We start from the raw sequence: 12955 nt of genomic DNA, 5'->3' as shown, positions 1-12955 counted from the left end.
TTGAATCGGGGACGATTCATCTTAGAGAGGGGGGAGTTAACGGCAGCAGCCACCCAGACACTTTACGATGAATATAAACAAATTGTGTCTTCCCACAGTATTACTGCTTGGTCAGCAGAATACTTGAATTAAGAATAAGAAACTAATTTATCATTTGTTTTGATAATGAAAATAATTGGTTATTCAATGCTCTAGCATTTCACCACTTAGTGTAATGCTAAAGCATCTTTAGTAATAAGCATATAGAATTGTAAGATTTTAAATAGAAGGGAATTAATAAATAAAGGGAGAAGGTATTCAGAAGTCATTCGGAAGGTGACTAGCGATCACCGGAGTACCGACTCAAAACACATTGTTTCATTTCCACCGCGCGTAGCGGAGAAACATTTTTTTTTAATACTTCCTACGCAAGGAAGTTAATTTGCATGCATTTTCAAAGTGTTTAATTTAGTGATTTGTATAATTTATTAAATGTCTATTCTAATATTTTCCAACAGTGGCATCATTGATAAGTGTTATAAAAAATGCAAGTTTTGACAGCTCCATCTCGAATCAAAGACTCTCGTATCATATTATCCATGACAACTGATCAGCCGTTTGTTCATTAGCTAGGAACGCTCTCAGTCGCGTCGGATGAAAATCAGTTCCGGAAAAACCCTGAATATAACCGTAAAATCGAATCTCAATAATCGCATCTTGATCGACTTTTGACGGTAAAGGTTGACTTCGAAAAATCGATTAAGTAGCTTAAGGTTTATAAGTAATACAAATGAATATGTACATAAATAATTCAAATAAGTTTTGAATATACTCAAAATACTTAAGGTGTACGCATAATTATTTAGTTATTTAGTGTTTATGTACAAAATGCTTTGTCGAATATTCTCGCAATTTGCATAAGAGGCAGTGAAATATTTCCAGGTGCCTGATTGATATTAATTTATACACAAATTTGAGAATGTATATTGGTAACACGATTCAGTACTAGTTATGTAGAAAATTATATAAGGACGGCATATTTACTTAGTTTAAGAAAAATTATATCGTTAGGAGCTAGGACAAGATACATACACATAAATAACATGTAAGGAAGTGCTAAGTTCGGGTCCAACCGAATATTTTATACTCTTGCAACTAACTGGAATCAAAGGCAGGATATATTTTAAGGTGCCAAACGTCAATTCGATCGGAATCCAACACATTTTATGTATATACATATATGTATGTTGATGTACTATATATAACTCATACCGACATATTCGATGATATTATATGAAATATATGATAGCTGGGGGTATTGAGCCGATATTATCTATTTTTGCCAATACGACATACTATTAACATGCCACATACATAGTAAAGTTCTTCACATACAAAGACCGGTCATATGAAGAAAAGTCAGCTGAATGTTCGAAAAACTTGAAATTAGTTATACAGCGGCTAGGCCCATTTTATCTAGTTTAGGCACAAAGATACACTTCCTCACTTTATTGACATAACTCACATATTGGTTAATATATGCGGTATAAGATCCCCCAGAAATTCGAAAATATGTATAATAGGTACATTGAGGCTGAGGGAAATATTTACCCGAATAAACCCCATTTTTGATACGCAGATATATTATTACCCTGAAAAAATTCTCTCTGAATTTCAAATGTTTATCCCAAACATAAACCGATTTTTTTTCGGTTAAAAGGCAACTATATGTACTGTGGTTCCCATATTCAGTAATTAGGGGTTTGAAAAGTTGTTGGATTTAAAAAAATTTGGTCATAAAGTGTACCTCTCCTCTAAATGCATTATTCATGCTGAGTTTTATTCCATTATATTAATTGTATACTGGAAAGTGGAAGAATCATATGTAATTTAAAATTGTGCTGATAAAATTTAATACCTGGCGTATTAAGTTATTGATTTACTGCGATCACCTGTGAGAAATTAGACCTTTATATCTTAATTTAGTGCTTAGTTATAACACTTTATAAGTTTTCCGTTAATAGCGTTTTTTGGGCGTGGGAGAGGTCCGATACGAAATCCTACTCTTTGCTAAGGATCGTGCATATCAATTTTCATTAAGATACCTTTAGTTTTACTTAAGGTACAGCTTGCACGGACGGATGAGCAAACAGACAGTCGCCCGGATGTCAACTTTTCTCGTCATCCTGATCATTTATATACATATATATGACCCTATATCTATCTCGATTAGTTTTAGGTGATACAAACGACCGTTAGTGAACCAAACTCTTTAATATGTACCAACATGTTATGTAATAGGTTATGTTACATATATAACATAATATTGGATACACAATGAAACCAAGAGAGTGTACATCAACGTATTGGTCTATAAACTATAGGGGTATGAGAAATTTCTTCCGAAAAAGACCGTTCACAAATTTTCAGTTCGATGTCTTGAAAACGAAAGATTAGTTCGCGTATTAACAGGCAGACAGAGGGACATGGCACAATCGACTCCACTCATTGCTGATGCAAAGCTTCGTGGCTAACTTAATATGCCCTGTACTGGGTATAAAAGAGCGTATATGTACATATATACAAACATATGCATGAATACGTGAATTTACACCTCGTTGTTATTTATTTCTTATTCTTTGCGTTAAACAAACAATTGTGTATTAACACTTTTGGTTTCCTCGACTCGGAAGCACGAGACTTGTGAACTGTGTATGACAAACGCATGGAAAACAATAGGTAATTGATTGGTGAAAATGCACGCTAAACACAAGACGTTGCGAGACCTACTTTTCGCAATGCCATGCGAAGGTAGAGGGACAGGGCCACCACACACTTTACTTTCCCCTATTCTGAATGGCATAAGTTGCTAGTGGTTACAATTAGTAAAGTACTGAATAATTTTTAAAAGATGGTTTTACTATTTAATTCCTTATGATGTTTATTTTTTTAAATAACCATACGTACCACAGTTGATTTTAAGGTCACTCACTCTCACATATTTACAGCAATGGTGAAATTGAAATTAATTGACTGAGTACTAGAGGAAATGATGTCCATTTGTCCATGAATTAACAGTTACAGCACAATTTAATTTATTAAATCTTCTTTAATTTTTATATTATTAATTATTGATCCTTCGTCTACACTTCTGTGTTCGTTTCACATTTCAATAGATTGTTTATACCATGACAGTAACAGTGCACATCACCAATCGTCCGCCTGCAAACATACTACTCGTACACTTACTCGCCACAAATCAACTGACCACAAGAATTCAACCGAACTATTTAGAAAGTCAGGCGTTGACGTCTTATTAATTCATTGTACAGTGGGTAAAATCAACGATGATAGTAGAAAACTGTCGTAAGTAGCTAGTTAAAGACAATATCGTTTTAAGAAATTTAAAACACGGTGTTTGTCTTAATTAAAAATATTTGTGTGATATCTTTAGAGTGCCAGTCAGCTCAATCAACTTAATTTTATAGTCATCAAAAATCAAATTGTACATGGTTTTTAGTTTTCGCTTGTAATATCCACTGAATTTAGTGTATCGGGACGAGTTTGGGATCGGCACCATTTTTTATCTGAAATCATGTTTTATTAATACGCATACTCGTACTATGTAAATTTCAATATACTGTAAATCTTGTTACATAAAATATTTTATTTAACTTTATTCGAAGAAACCATGAATGGATTTCAATAATAATTAATATGAGGGTATTAATTTATGCCTCTTTGCATAGTTATATATTAGTTTATTATTTTTATACCCTGAACCGGGTATATAAAGTTTCCTGGAAGCTTATATAGCGATCTGAAATCCATCAAGAAGCTGTTTTTTTGTAGGAACCGGCCAAGACGGATGACTGTAGCATACAAGTATAGCTGTCATACAAATTGAACGGCCGGAATCAAGTGCTAATAAGGAAAACTTTTACCGATCTTATTCAGGGCAAGGTCTGGATTGATTGACTTCATTAAAGGCATTAAACTTATTTAAGTAGGAGTACACCCTTCCGTGCAATTTTAATAAAATAACTAACAACTTATTTATATGGGTGCTAAGAAAAGTATTCGTCCAATTTGATTTATTTTTGCTTTTAGGACACATTCTTCTTCTTTACTGGCATAGATACCACTTATGCCATTATAGCCGAGTTAAAAACAGCGCGCTAGTCTTTTCTCCTTTTTGCTATGTGGCGCCAATTTGAAATTCTACGCGAAACCAGGTCCTTCTCCATCTGGTCTTTCCGGATGGAAAAGTCGGAGTGGAAGTCTTCCTCTTTCTCTGCTTTTGTTCGTTCGAACGACATGACCTTGTCAGCATAGCCGCTGATGTTGTCATCGTCCATGCCTCTGCACGATATAGCAGGACGGGAATAAGGAGTGACTTATTGTTGTTGTTGATACTGGTTCCAAGATAGAAACAATTATCTACGACTTCGAAATTATAACTGTCAACAGTGATATGGCGACTGTTTTTTGATTGAATGACTTACTTCGCTTCCTTAGCAATTCTGGGGAAAGCAGCAAGCTCGGAGAGGTTCTTTCCAATCTTGACGGAGCTTTTGGTATTGCTCGACGTTAGTTTGCACAGCCGAAAAATTCAGACATCGTGGCATAAAGGCATGCTGTCAAAAGCAGCTTTAAAATCGACGAAGAGGTTGTGAACGATGATCCTCTTTTCTCGTGTCTTTTCCAAAATTTGAAAGATGTTGACGAGAGCTATCCCGTGGTAGTTGGCGCAGATTGTGGGATCCCACTTTTTGTGTATTTGGCAGAGCACACTTAAATTTGAATCGTTGGGCATGCTTTCGTTTCTTTAAATGGTCCTTTTCAGATCTTCGCCGCCGTGTTTAAATAGCTCGGCCGGCAATCCATCGGCCCCTCTGCTTTGTTGTTCTTCAGGCGGGTAATGGAACGTCTGCTCCATCGTCATCGATTGGGGCCATATGTAAAATAATCGTTTCTGGCCACCCCCAAGTGAATGATAATTAATTCCAGACTTGCGTGAACTTCTACACATGACTCCATCCTCCACATTAGGACACATTAGTGTCAGGTAAAGATGATCTCTGGATGTCTCTTTATCACATATCGACTGATGTTGTCGGTAGACACTAAGATCCACATATTCGATATTAATATATAAGGATAATAATATACGGATATCTTGTCATGTAGATATTGTATAAGTGAACATATTTTACGAAACATATAACGCTCGAAATATTATTTAATTTAAAATAATAAAATGACAATAGTAAAATTGTAATACTTTCTTTGTTTGCCATCATTCGCCACAAATTATTTATTTCAAATATTTGCAATAAAACATTTAATACATTTTCTTCACTATATAGCTAAGTATTGCAGACGAGTTTCTGTTAGCGATCTCACTCTGCACTTGCAAAGTATGCCAATACGGTAATTCCTCTTCCATTTGTTATTGTATTTACTTTCGTAATTTACTTTCATGAATAAAAAATTTAGAAAACTGCAATAACCACTGTAATATTTAAAAGTATTAAACATTGTTTTAAACATATATATTTATGTATTTACATATGTTAGAAAATAAGTGATGTGATATTAGAGGATATTTCTTGCTATTTTTTACGTTGCTAAAACCGAAAATGATATTAAAAGTTTCCTAACACACGAAATTTTGTACTAAAATTAAATACAATTTGTATATGCACATGTACACATAGTACGTACCCTACATGTGTTCTTTGACCGATAATTTGATAATCAAAGGTGAAAAAAATTTTCGAGTCAGCAGAATAAAGTTTCTATCATATTACGGAGATTATCTTGGTCTTAGAAGATTGCAGATTGCAAAAATCCTATTCCGAAATATACAACGGCACGAGAGCACCCATTGCAGAAGCTAGTGATATATGAACGGCTGATTCGGTCAATTTATTGTAAATGACTATTGTGTATGACTATTGTGAATTGGCGCACGTTCTGCATTCATTTTTAACAAAAAAAAACTGTAACAAATCTTTTTAATTTAAATTATAAAATCTATTTAAAATTTACTTTCCTCAACAATTTAACGTCAAAATATGTATTCAAGTAAAATGACAGCAAAAACAGGGTTGCAATAATATTTTTTCGCGATATTGCACGCAAATAAACATGGATTTTGGGCTGACATATTTTACAGCAGCTCCAAATATTTTTCTGCGTGTGTTTGTTATCCTATTATTTAGGATTTTGCGCAAAAACTGATTTTAATAAACCTATGTGTGTTATTTTACATATTTCTTTAACACCTAGGTATTGAGAACTGATTAACTAGATTAGTACCTATGTAAGTTAAAAAACGTATTGTTATTTTTATACAAAAAATATTTTCTTGGAGCTATGCTCCTTTATTGAGTTTCATTGAAGAACTAACATTTACAATTAATTATATTTAACTCTAGACCTATGTTTGCCGCTGCTACGGGTATGAAGCTGCTTACACTGCGCTTCCCACAGGTTGCCACTACACGTGTCGCACTCTCAGCGATTTAGTGGTGTCATATTATATTACTTTGTATCATATGATATTAATGCATCATATTATACTTTTTGAATGTATGGGCTGCTAACTAGTCCCCCCTTGAAATTCAAATGTCCTCGTTTAAATCTTTAGGTGTATTGAAAATTTGGTTGAGTCCTTCTATTGCCGGTTGTGACAGTATATTGGGTTCCTCTTCTTTTTGTTTGATGAAAAGGTTCTTCCCGAAAATTAAGGCGATGACTATTAAAAAGACGATAAGAGTGATGCTGGTTCCGTATTTGACTCTGTTTGCTGCTTCTAACAGACTTACTTCTTTTGTATTGTTGAAGTTAAGCTGTTTAAGCATCACCAGCGAGAGAAATTCTTCTATGTTGAGTGGTGCGGATGACGGTTGTAGGATTGCTGGTAGTGGTTTACTTCCCGTTCTTTCTTCGTTATAGAACTTTTTTCCGTTGATAACAATGGATACGTTGGTGTACAAAATGGTGAAGGTCCCGTTTAAAAATGTAGAATCGTTATTTATTGAAATTTCTCCGTTGTATTTATTTAGTAGTATTTTTCCAGGGCCCATTTCCTCTATAGTTGGGATATGCTGGTTATTGATCTCCGTGCAGTTTGGCAAACGACTTTTTATAAGATTATTTATACCAGTATCATAACTTAAATCTACTACATTACTGCTTAAGCATATTTGTAGGGAATTGTATTTTTTACAATAATTTTCTATTCCATAAATTTCCTTTTCGCAGTATAAAATTCTATTGGAATTGATTTTATTGATTCTCCTGTTATTTTTTACTGCTCTAATATCTAAAGTTTTACAAGTTTGGTTATCTACGGTTGGGAGGCTAACAATATAAATTATAATTTTGCCATTAGTTGCAATTTTTACTTCGGAAAATTCGAGTGCCTCGTCCAGATTAACATATGGAATATTGTCATTGTCTTTTAATCCTAAAAATGCTTCAATTTCTAAACGTTTTTCATTTTGCATGATTTTCAGTATATTATTTGTAATACGGATATTTGTTATCTCACTAATTTTGCCTATTGTAAGTTTGTTAATTAATACCTGATGATTGTTAATTTGTAAGACAATATTTATTTTATTTGAAATTATTTCGTAGTCTTCATGGTCTGGACTTCCTGCAATACATTTCCATGCGCTACCCAGGAAATTTATTGATCTTTGTATTTTTTCTGTGTTCTGTGTTATCAAATGGGATATGAAGGGGTAGTTAGGGCTTTTGCGGATAGTTTCAATTTTAATAGTCGCTTCTATGTGGTCAAGTAAGTCCGTATATTTTTCTATGTATGTCAATTTCATGTATTATCCTACATGTTCCTGTCTGTAGTCTAGCCGTTCCCTTTTCTATTGTTATTAATTGGGAGTTTGAGTAGTCGAGGATCTGTGCTTCCGCCAGGCATAGCGGTAGTAATATTCTGAAAAAGAGTGTCAGTACATATTTAGTTACGTATTCTACCTTTGTGAATTATTTGTCCTTTTTCAGTTAACACGGTACAATTTCTATCTTCTTTAACTATTTCCTTACTGTAAGGTTTACTTAACTTAGTTCCTAATCTCCTATTTTTCTTAACGAATATTATTTGTCCTGGTAGATATGATTTTATTTCCTTCTTATTTTTGTTATGGTATTCGATATCCTTTCTTTGTTTCTCAGCTAATTTTTCTAAGTTGTTTTGTCTAGTTCGTTCTAGCTCCTCGGGGGTAAACATAACATTTCTATGGAAAAATAGGTCTACTGGTCTTTTAAGTGTAGTGGAATGAACTGAATGATTATACTCAGATACTGCTCTTTCTAAAAGTTCTTCAAAATTCCTGTGCCCACCGTTTTCTTTTATGCAGCGCATTATTTCGATTAATGTAGAGTGGAACCTTTCCACTTGTCCGTTAGCTTGGCTTTTATATGGAGGAGTAGTGTAAACTTCTATTCCTAATTCGTCTTTCATCAGAATTTTAAAGAGGCTGAGTTTAGAGATGTCTCATTGTCGATAACTATTAATTTTGGCACTCCGAAGAAAAATATAATATTTCTTAAGGGTTTTCTGACGTCTTCTATTGTTCTGCTATTCAGGCTTTTTGTTACTGCGTATTTTGTAAATTTATCTAGAGCTGCCATAACTATCTTTAATTCTGTTAAAAATATATCAATATGAACTGTGTGTCCTGGATATGTTGGTGGCTAAATGAGTAGCGACGTCGCATCACATTTACATCAATTCACCACACCGAATCAACCATTCACCTCATCACGCGAGAGAACACCACACATTAACGCACATACATGCGCTTGCACCCAAACGCGATAACATTCTACATTCTAATTAGAATAAAAGAAAAAGAGAAAAGATCTCGCGCAACAAACATCTTCGCTTTCCGCAGCACCCCGGTTCCGATCCGCTTACCAGAATTATAGTTATATCTAATATATATTTAAAGTTTTTACAACCTACTGGTTCCCATATATATAATTGATCAGTTTATATTTATATAATATACATTTAACGTTGTTAAACTATTCAATTCAATTAAACCCATTTTATTACAATGAGTGTGAAGTGAATTTCGCAGAAAATAAAAGTTTATAACGATCTTTTGAAATTGGTGCAATTTTTTTTTTACCTAAAAGTGTGAGTGGCCTGAAAGGTGAGTTTACTGTACATGGTCCTTCGAGCCATAAAGAAAGGCACTGTGGCTAAATAAAGTCAGAAAAAAAAATTCTGTTTTCGCAAAAAAAGTTAATAAAAGTTTTTAACCTGTGAGAAAGTGCCGAAAATGTAAGTGAGAAAGCCAAATAAAAAAAAAAAAAAGAGGCACACAACAAAGAACCAATGGGCCAAAAACCGGTTTTGGACAGCAGCAGGTGCAGTGACCAAAAAATAAAATATTGTTCATACTACATATACACATATATACAAGTATAATATACTGTCGTTTAACAAGTTCATATATATATAAGAAAAAAGAGAGGAAAACATAAATAAATAAAAGTGCTGTGCAAAAAGCTAACAAATACGTATATATTTAAAAAAATAAAAAATTCGCAAACATAAATTACTACATCTAGGCCAACACATATAAAACAAACCAAATATAATAAAAATGTGCGATCTTTTGGAAAAAAAATTATAATAAATACAAATATTAAAAATTCATAAAAAATATAAAATGTTTTCGGGCGCACTCTAACCATTAAAATACCAAAAATTAACAAATAAATCGGGCGCATTAAACACGGAGGAAATAGGACTAAAACACAGGAGCAAACTGAATCGAAAGCGGATAATATCCCCAAAATTATATAAATATATGGACTGTATTCTCCCAAAGCGCCCTTGAGGTGAAAGAAAGTAAGTCGTTTCCATTTTTTATGAAAATATGTAAATATGTATGACATCATACGGTTTTATCAAATATAAAACCTATGTATATAATCCGTTTGATAGATTTCTAAACGCCAACAAAATACAGTTGAAAAAATATATCATCCATATTTTTTTATAAATACAAAAGGAAATCTCTTTCTGCCTTCTAAGTTTACCCTTGTGTATACAAACACACCCACTACAAACGAAAACAAACAAATTATATTCAAGTATTTACTTGCAAATCTTCCCAGCAATACCCTTTCTGTTTCTTCAAACAGTAAGCAGGATTGCATAAAATAGGTAAGCAAAAGGCATAAAAAGCGAAATTTCCTATACGAGAATAAATACAAACATACATATTTACATATGCACTTACCCAAATCTTACTTATAAAATACATACATACATACAAACATTCAAATATTAATTTATCTATTTATTTAAATGAGAACTAATTATTAATAATATATACACAAAGATTAAGCACTGGCTACTAGGGCCTTCGGCTATCAATTACAATAGTTATGTCCAATTAAAATTAAGTGTAAAATTAATACTTAGTTTTTATTTGCTTATAATATTAAATGTTATTTATCTTACATATCTTAAGAAAATTGTTGATAGCATTGATGTTGTCAATATTTGGTGTTTTCAGGAGACGATAGGGTTCCCTGTTTCCAAAGATGGGTTTCCTTTTTTGTGCTAGTGCGGTGCAGTCGTTAGGATGTGGTTAACTGCGTCGTTTGCATGATTGCAAAGTGAACAGCTAGGTTTATCCGTTTTGTTCAACAGATAATTGTGTGTTCTTAAAGTGTGACCTATTCTAAGGCGCACAAATGTTTTTATGTATTGGCAGGAACAGTCGGATGGGTAGTTTGGCTTGACACCAGTGGGATTGTGTTCCTTGTATTGGTGTTGAAAGTTTATCCAGTATCTAGAGTTTGACTCGTAAAGCTTTTTTTTACTAGGTTGTGATCTGTGTATACTTATGGTATTTATAAAACGTAATCGTGTTTAAGTGTATTAGCAACTCGCCTATTGTAACGTACACGTCCTTCGCGGAGTAGAACTTTCAAAATTCACCTAGATTCAGTGTAATTTTAAATTTTTCTATATTTGTAAACCATTGTGTGTCCAAAATGTCCAAAATGAACTGCGAGTACCTGCGAGCCTTCAATTTATTGTACTTTTTAGGCAAAATGTCTGTGTCAAAACGCACCCGTTTTTTTTTAATATGGTATGAAGAAGTTATCCCCACCAAGAAGTTTCTTGGCGTGGAAAATTGTTTTTGGTACCGTTTTGAGTAAAATTACCTATACTCAGAAGGAGCAGTGCGAAAATGGAAAGAAACTGCTTTCCAATTAAAGTGAACCTCTGTCAATATGGGCTATCCAGTCTCCACGCCTGGATAAGGTTTTTTAATGTATTTTGCACATATCCTGTAGAATAAAAATAAAAAAGTGGCAAACTCGTGGTGCTGGCAAGGATATTGTTGGACAAAATAAAACAAATATACAGCCGAAGCTACGAGAAGAAATGCATTTGTTGGTCGACATACCAATGGGTGTTACTGGAAATACCAACAACGGAAATACGGCAAGAAGGTTCTTTCAACAACCAAATTTAGCCGCTCGTATAACTGGAGAGAACGAAAATTTAATATATCGTTCGTCGTCTTATGAGCACTTGCATGTGGATACGATATAAACACGGAGGCATTCAGATTTTACGCAATTGAAACTGCCGAAATTTTTGTTAGTTTATACCCTTGGTTTTACATGCCCTCGTCTGTTCACAGAATTTTAATTCATGGAGCAGACGTATTCAATCATTTTTCGCTTCCAATTGGTGTGATGTCCGAGGAAGCGCTTGAAGCCAATAATAAAGATTATCGGAACATCCGTGAAAATAATACCAGAAAAAATACAATGGAAGATATAATTAACGCTCTTTTTGTTTCTTCCGATCCCTTAATATCTTCATTGTCCAACGGCTCATGAATTCCTATCCATGGATATTAGTTTCGATAAGGAAGTTAAAAGCTTGCTCATAATGCATCATTTTGAAGATGATTTCTCTGAATCTGATACTGAAGAATCTGATTAATATTTCTTTTATAATATGGTTTCTCTTTGAGTTTTTTCCTATTTTATATATGCATAAATTAAAAAAAAAAATTAATTTTTTTCAAAAAATTGTTTGATTTTTTTCTGAATTGAGAAAAAAAATTTTTGAAGATATCTTCTTTATTTTGGAAGCTATGAATAAAATGCCGCTAGCGAAGCCAAATTGGCCACTGTGCACCGCTTCGTATATTGCAGCCGCTTCAGCTGTAAGTATAGAGCAGTACGATGGTAAAACACCGACGGTTATAATGACACCTTGGTCGTTTGTCACTGCAAACGAAGTTGTCCGATTTTGATCCATCGGTGTATATAATTTTCCACTCTGGTGTATAAGTATTTACGGCGTCGTTAAATAGCTGGATATATTTTTCTGCTTTGGTGGTTGATATTTGATACTTGAATAACGTACTTATTATGAGGATGAGTGTTCTCCTTTATTAATTGTGGTGTTGATATTAAGTCAAGTTTTTTTATAATGTTTATACATTGTACGATCGTGGATGGTTTTTTGGTGGTACGATATGTTTTCATCGCATTAAACAAAAGGTAGTTTTTGCACTGGAGGAGCTTTGGTATGAGCATCATTGTATTCTGCTTTGTTCGGAGATGGATGCTGGGTAGACCTGCTTCAGTTAAGACCACTTTGGTTGGAGAAGTAGGGAATGCGTTCGGAGCAATCGGAGCATTCGGCTCCTTTTTACCGCTATGTGGTAAGGGGGGTGATTGAGGCATATACTTGCTAATCCGCTAAATTGTGCATTTTCTTTTCTCGCTAAATTCTGATCGCGCATATATAAGTATATGTGACCTGGTCTACGAAAAGGGAGCTAACGTGCGAAAACTAGTTTTCTGGGAAACAGCTGTTAAAAATCTCATCTTCCATCCGAATCAACTAAAAAGTGAAAATTGATTTTTTGGATTTTTTGACACCTAAGCC

The 12955-nt window shown here is 33.8% G+C and overlaps 1 protein-coding gene across 2 annotated transcripts in view; it reads right to left on the bottom strand.

Moving 5' to 3' along the window:
• Positions 1-12955, bottom strand: part of LOC108968445 (beta-glucuronidase) — a 93441-nt gene that overhangs the window by 42139 nt on the left and 38347 nt on the right. Inside the window, exon 1 of one of the 2 annotated variants that reach the window (XM_018932493.1) lies at positions 2947-3223. The exons of the other annotated variant lie outside the window; for it this stretch is intronic. The gene's annotated coding sequence lies outside the window, so the exon portion shown is untranslated. Of the gene's footprint in view, positions 1-2946; positions 3224-12955 lie in introns of those variants that run through there. 2 annotated transcript variants of the gene reach the window in all.

The sequence above is a fragment of the Bactrocera latifrons genome, unplaced genomic scaffold (genome assembly GCF_001853355.1).
Source record: "Bactrocera latifrons isolate USDA-ARS-PBARC rearing strain unplaced genomic scaffold, ASM185335v1 scaffold_216, whole genome shotgun sequence".
NCBI classification, from domain to species: Eukaryota; Metazoa; Arthropoda; class Insecta; order Diptera; family Tephritidae; genus Bactrocera; species Bactrocera latifrons.
The sequence above is the reverse complement of the archived record's forward strand: the minus strand, read 5'-3'. Positions and strand labels throughout refer to the sequence as shown.